The sequence below is a fragment of the Psittacula echo genome, assembly GCF_963264785.1.
Source record: "Psittacula echo genome assembly, chromosome: 1".
Lineage (NCBI taxonomy): Eukaryota > Metazoa > Chordata > Aves > Psittaciformes > Psittacidae > Psittacula > Psittacula echo.
The window spans coordinates 133,840,486-133,846,845 of record NC_137735.1 but is presented as its reverse complement, the minus strand read 5'-3'; positions in this window follow the sequence as shown (position 1 = coordinate 133,846,845).

The following is a 6,360-nucleotide window of genomic DNA, read 5'->3' as shown; positions in this document are numbered from 1 at the left end:
GCCTGGAAACAATGTTCAATGTTTAAGGGATATATAAGCATGCAGGTCAGTTTGGGTGACATTAGAGACGTTTTTAAGACAGAAGATAAATAAGGAAGAGGGCCAGAGGCAAAGCATTCAATTCATCCCGTGCTACTGAAAAGAAACTTTTCCACAGCAGAAGCAGGTGTCTCCCAGATGTAACAGGAAGGCAACTGGTACTGGATGTGGAAGATGGGAGTGAGAGGAACAAAGATCACCAGTGGTAATAATGAGTTCTGTGCCATTAGAGGTGGAGAGAGCTGTCTTCTGATAAAAGACAGGAGCTGTGATTGTCCCATTCAATAGTAAGTGTCTTCTCAGACTTAAAATTAAGACCACATACAGTAATAAAGATCTGAAGCTTTGCTTTTTCAGCATATGCTTCCAGTTAGCAGAGCAGGACGCCCTGTTTTCAGCCTCTTTGCACTGCTTTGCCAGAAAGGAGTAATCAGTACTTGTTAACAGCTGAATTTTTGCATATACATTTACAATGCAAGAAAATGCTGTTTTGTTAAGCCTGTATTCCTACTTTGTTTATTCTTTAAAATAGGTCATAATAAAAAATTTATGCAACCACAGTAACAACTGGTTTGTTTAAAAAATGAAAATAAGCAGCTTCAGAAGTGTGGTATCAGTGCCAGGTGTCTCTTTATCAGAACCATAGACAAGTACAGTGTTCCTATGGATTTCAGTGGGTTTGAAAAGTAAGTCTGAGCAGCTCTGAACACTAACAGCGTTTACAAATTTACTGATACAGACACAAATCATGGAGAGGAATATCATCTTCAGATTAAGGGCCCAATTAACTACTGATTTTTTTTTCCAGGCACATACTAGTATAACTCTATTTGATTTGCATTTAATTTTTATGGAATTGAACTGAAATAGTGTAATGGTAAGCTAGGTCCTATTCAGCTCTACCAGAAGAAAATTAGAGTAAATAAATCAATTTTTCCTAGATGGAAAGCAATGGAAAATCAGGTGTGAATCTCGTAACAAATTTCCTGACATTCTCTGTTGCTATTAAGACTACATACAGGAATTTGCTTTAGTAGGGGTCTGATACAAGCAGGCTGTAAACAGAATGTGTATAGAAATAGAGATAAAACCAATTACTTAATCAACATGCAATATCTATGACATCTTATGCATTTGTTTTGCTCACTTCTGCCTTCAAACTCTTAACTAAAGAGTTTATGGAAAAAGCATAGCAACCTGTTTCTATTTCTCTGGAGAGTGAACAGAATTCTGTTCTGGTTTGGACATCATCATCATCATCATCACTAACTATATCTTGATTGAGGAAATTTCTGCTGACGATTAAGCCAGAAGCGGTAGGCATTGCCTTACAGGATTCAGCTGAATCTAAATTGTTTTGTGATACCTTTTCTCCACCTTTTCTAGGTGCAACAAAAATAAAAGGCAGGTCTCTCCCTGCCTATCTTCTATTGCATCAGCCATGTGTATTTGACATGGAAGTCTTTGAAAGAGAATAAGTCTGGAAAATACTTCTTTGAAATGCAATCGTGCTTTAGAGAGGATTAGTTTTATGTCACTGGAGTTGTTTCTAGTGATGCACTCCAGGTGGCGCTGATAATGTAGAGTGTACACTAAAGGCATGCCGTAATTTTTAAACAGTTCTAAGAGACTTTCTGAAAGGCTGTTTCCAGTGATCTGTTCAGAAGTCATGGATTTGGGATCCTGGATTCCAACTACAAATTTTTATCTTGAAACTTAAAAGTGTACTGGTCTGGGGTATTTTTTTGGCAAATTACATAGATTGCTCTGTTAATAGAGTCTGTCAATTAACTTAGGTTTTCTGTTTCAGTTTCTTCTGAAAGTACTGTGCTCTTCCCCGTCAGAGGGATAGCTTAGGAAATTCACACCTTCTAAGTTTTTTTCTCTTATTTTCTTTCTAGACGTTTGCATTTACAGACTGATCAGACTGGAATCTATTAATCTTCTCCATGGATCACCATAAGTAATGTTTTCCTCTTTCCCTGATAAAATCTGGAGGAATGACATTGATGAAAATGGAGGAAGTTTCAGTAAGAATAGAATTCTCTAAACTTAGGAACTCTCAATTCAATTCCTTCAGTAAGCTCCTAAATAAAGGAAGTGTGAAAAATCTTCAATACAATGACTGTTAAAATCAAAGGAAACCCTTCAGTTCTGTCAGTTGGCTATTGAATTTCTTCCAATGCACAGGAAGAAACAAAACATCTTGGAATTACTCTGTTGGGCATTGGCAACATTTTAGCGGAGAAATGTTCCCTTACACCCTGAACATTGACAAGCCCATCTAGACTTCTGTAACTACTGGTGCGCAGAGATATCTACTGAATGGCAAATATTCTAAAGACATAACAAAGCAGGTACAGAGAGACCTCTTATATGCTCCCAGTCAGCACTGGTATTAGCTTGGATCCATGGCAAGTTGCATTAACATGGCACAAAGCCAGATCTTTTGAAACCTGTTAAGATTCAAGGTTTATGACCTCTGGCACCCAGCCACAATCACAGGGCTGAAATATTTGTGAATCTGAGGTAGTATCTCCACATAGGGCTGTGTTTCACTATGCGATGTTTACTGTTTGGATTGCCATCTGCCCCATCCAGTGTAAACCTACCCATATTGTTTGACTTCTATAAGTCATATACCACGTGGATGTTAATCCTTCTGTGAGCTTTTCATCTCTCAAACTTGCAAGTATGTAAGATGGATCTGGAAGAAGCTGGTAGGGTTGACTTCAGAATTGGCCAGCTAGCCTAGCAGTGAATTATAATAGGTGGAGAATCTTCGGGTAGTAGATTGGCAATGGAAGGCTTCTCAACCTGTCTCCTCTTGCCACTCTGATGATCTTCCAAGATATTGTGACTCTGTCACAAAACTGAAACTGTTGAAACTTGACTGTGACTTGAAACACAGAAAAGAATGTCTAGATAAGTATCTGTCTTCTCTCAAGGATCATATCTGGACATCTCAAGCCAAAGTTCTCTTTGTATAAATCTCAACACCAACTGTACTATTGCACTGAGATATCTGTCATAGACCAAGAAAATGTGACAATCATCAAAATGGTGTTATCAGCCAGCTTTATACTACTGTAAATGTTTATAGAAATGACAGTAAGAGACTGAATTACTTCTGGTTTCATAATTCTGTCTCCACCATAGAAGCAGACCTTCCAGTGTCACTGGGGAGAGGTTTTTCAGGTTCTCTGTTCTTAGGTTGCCTGTAGTACCTTTCTTCCAGTGCACATATGTGACATTCTCAACCTTTTTGACTCAAGGGTAGTCAGAGCGTGGGCTTCCACCATTTCTTTCTGAGGAATACAGACACTTCTTTGGGCATACTACCTTTAAGAATTTGGCCACAAGATCCAACGGAGAGATGAGTGTTTAGATCTTATTATGCTACTACCCTCTGTTGAGTTATCTTATACGTATGAGAGATAAGGTGACACAATCAGAAAATCCTCTCTGGACTGTCTGTCCCCTTGGCAGGGCAATACATTGAAATTCATGGTTACAGATCAAGTTCACAGGTTGGTTTTCTGTGTTCTGTTCTGGATGAGCAGCAGGTCTATTTGTGAATGTGCACAATTACAAAGTGGGGTTCATTGAGTTTATTGACAGAGAAGGTTGATATGTTATGGATAGACGTCCTTTTATACTTCAGATACCTATGCTGGAGGAGTCAAAACAGAATACACTGACATGAAAGCCAGGTGATACCTGAGATACCATTCACCAGCAAGGATGGCTCATCTTTTTCATCTTTTCTTTCCAATCCCAATTTCTCCAGACACAGGTAAGTGGTCTTTTGCTGAAATTATTTTATATTAAAATAAAGAGGTTCCTTAAGAAAGAGGCATTGTAGAATTTATGTCAAACTCATTAAAGCCTTAGAAAATCATAGACCAGTTTCTTAACTTAAAGTTATGGTAAAATGGGTTGAGATTTCTCTAATAAGGTAATGAAACAATAGAGGTTGAAAGGGATCTCCAGAGGTCTTCAGTCCAACTCTCAGCTCAGAGCAGAGGTTAGTTCAAAGAGAAAGGTTCTCAGGGCTTTGCATTGTTAAATTATGAAGTATCCAAAGACAAAAATTTCACAGCCTGTCCAGGTAGCCTGTTCCAGCACTTAAACACTCAGTGTAGAGAATTTCTCTGGCTGGAATCTCCTTTGCTGGAGCACATGACTGTTGTCTCTTCTCTCAGGAGGGTTTGGCTCTGTCAGACTACAGTTAGATCCCCTCCTTAGCTAGGCTGAGCAAACTCAGCACCATATTTCCCATATGATTCAGCCTTCAAATCTTCTTCATTGATACATTACGATCTGTTGGTTCTTTTTTTTTATTAGTGGTCAAAAACCTAGAAACTTTTCTGTGGATGTGCACTCAAGGGGACCCAGTGCAGTGGAGGCATAAGCTTGACATGATGGCTGTATTGTTAAGGCAACCTAGTATGTGGCTGGCCTTGTGTGAAGACATTTTGCTATTCATACTCAACTTACTGTCCATCATTCAGATCCTTTTCTGCAAAGCCACTTTTCTCTCTAGTCAGCTCCCAGCCCATCCTGTTTCATGGAGTTACTCTGTTCCTGATGCAGGAGTTTGCATTTGCCCTTGAGCTTCATGAGGTTCAGGTTGGCCAATTCCTCTAGCTTACCAAGGTCACTGTGAAAGACTGCCCTGCCCTGTAGCTTACCAACCATTAATAAGCACTGTTCAAAGTTAATTGTAAGAAAATGAATCAAGAGCAGTATGCAAACAGACTTGATACTCTGTGTTTGGGCAATAGCACTATTTGCTACTGGAAAAAGTTAACAAGTTGCTTGAGCCTTTCCAAGCATTGTTGAAAGCATATCCTCATAAAAACACATGGTTTTAACTCAGAGCAACTCAACTGTGTGACCTAGTGATTCCTTACTATTATTCCTCTTACGTACCCATTGTGAAGCCTTTCCTGAATGTGCTGCATGCTTCCACAGTGATTTAAATATTACGTTATGTGAAATGTAAGCTTCTTGTAGTTCTGGTGCCTATAATCATCTGTGTTTACTTCAAATTCCATTTACTGGTGAATCCTGCTGTTTATCCTCATGATTTTTCAGAAATGAAAATAACTCCAACATAGCTGGTTCAGAAAGGTCACATAACTGAACTTAGTGTTCTAGATATTGTCCTGGATGTTTGTGTGGTGAACTCTCATCTGTATTTTCCATGCTATGGAAAAAAAGCCTTTTTAAAGTAAGAATAACTAATATACTGACAATTGATAGAAAAAAAAATGTCGTTAATATCAACTGAGACACTTCTATGTCTGTTTATCAATACTTTACATTTTTTGTGCTTTTTTTTGATAGTATCTCCACATTTTGACAGAAGAAGAGTATTTTGCAGATTTAATATCTGTATTCTTGTGAGAAATCTGTGTGATTGTGGGGTCTTCATCTCTGTGTCTTCCTTTACAAGTAATATTATTCTTTAACATCAAGTTCCTGAAATTGAAAAAAAAAAAATATTCAAGTTTTTCATGGGGAAGAAAATAGTGTTTCTATGACAAACATTCAAAAGCAAAGAATACACTGATAGCTTACTTAATTTGATTTTTATTTCTTTTTTCTCCAAAATAATAAAAAAATATAAAATTTGGATTCTTTTTTTTTTTTATTTATTTGCTCTTCTCCTTCCTAATCTTTCTGTTCCCTTTTTCTGAACTGAACTAGTGAAATCTAAGATTTTTAGGGTGTGTCTCCCCTCCACCATTTGTCATCTCATCTCAAGGAAACATTACTAGATAGTAGAAATAAAAAGGAACTCTTGTCCCTTGGCTCTATAGTAGTATCACTGTGATGATATTGTAACATTTGCAAAGTCATGTAGTTATATAAGGGAAAAGGAATGGTGTAGTCATTAATTTTTACTGCTCACAGAGGTTAAAAGGAAGTAGAAGGAGAGAAACAATGCTACGAATGTCAAGAGGAAATATTTTTAAAATAATAAAGAGTTGTTCCATTTCAGTCCTGTCAAACAGATTTTTTTTCCCCAAAAAATACTGACATATGCAATAATTCTTTTCCCTTTTTGTGAAAATCTCAGACCCACTATGAGATATGTGAACCGTCCTAACTTGAGTACACTCATTATCCTTGGCTCTATAATTACAATACATGCTGATGCAATGGAATATGTGACATTCAGCTCTGGGTGGGGGCTTGCTGGCTGAGTATAGGTCCAGATAAGACTCACATAATCCTGGCAAGTTTACCTGCAGCTGAGCACAGGCTGTGTTCTCAGTGATCCTTTGCCAATGTTGTGACCGTAGATGTGTG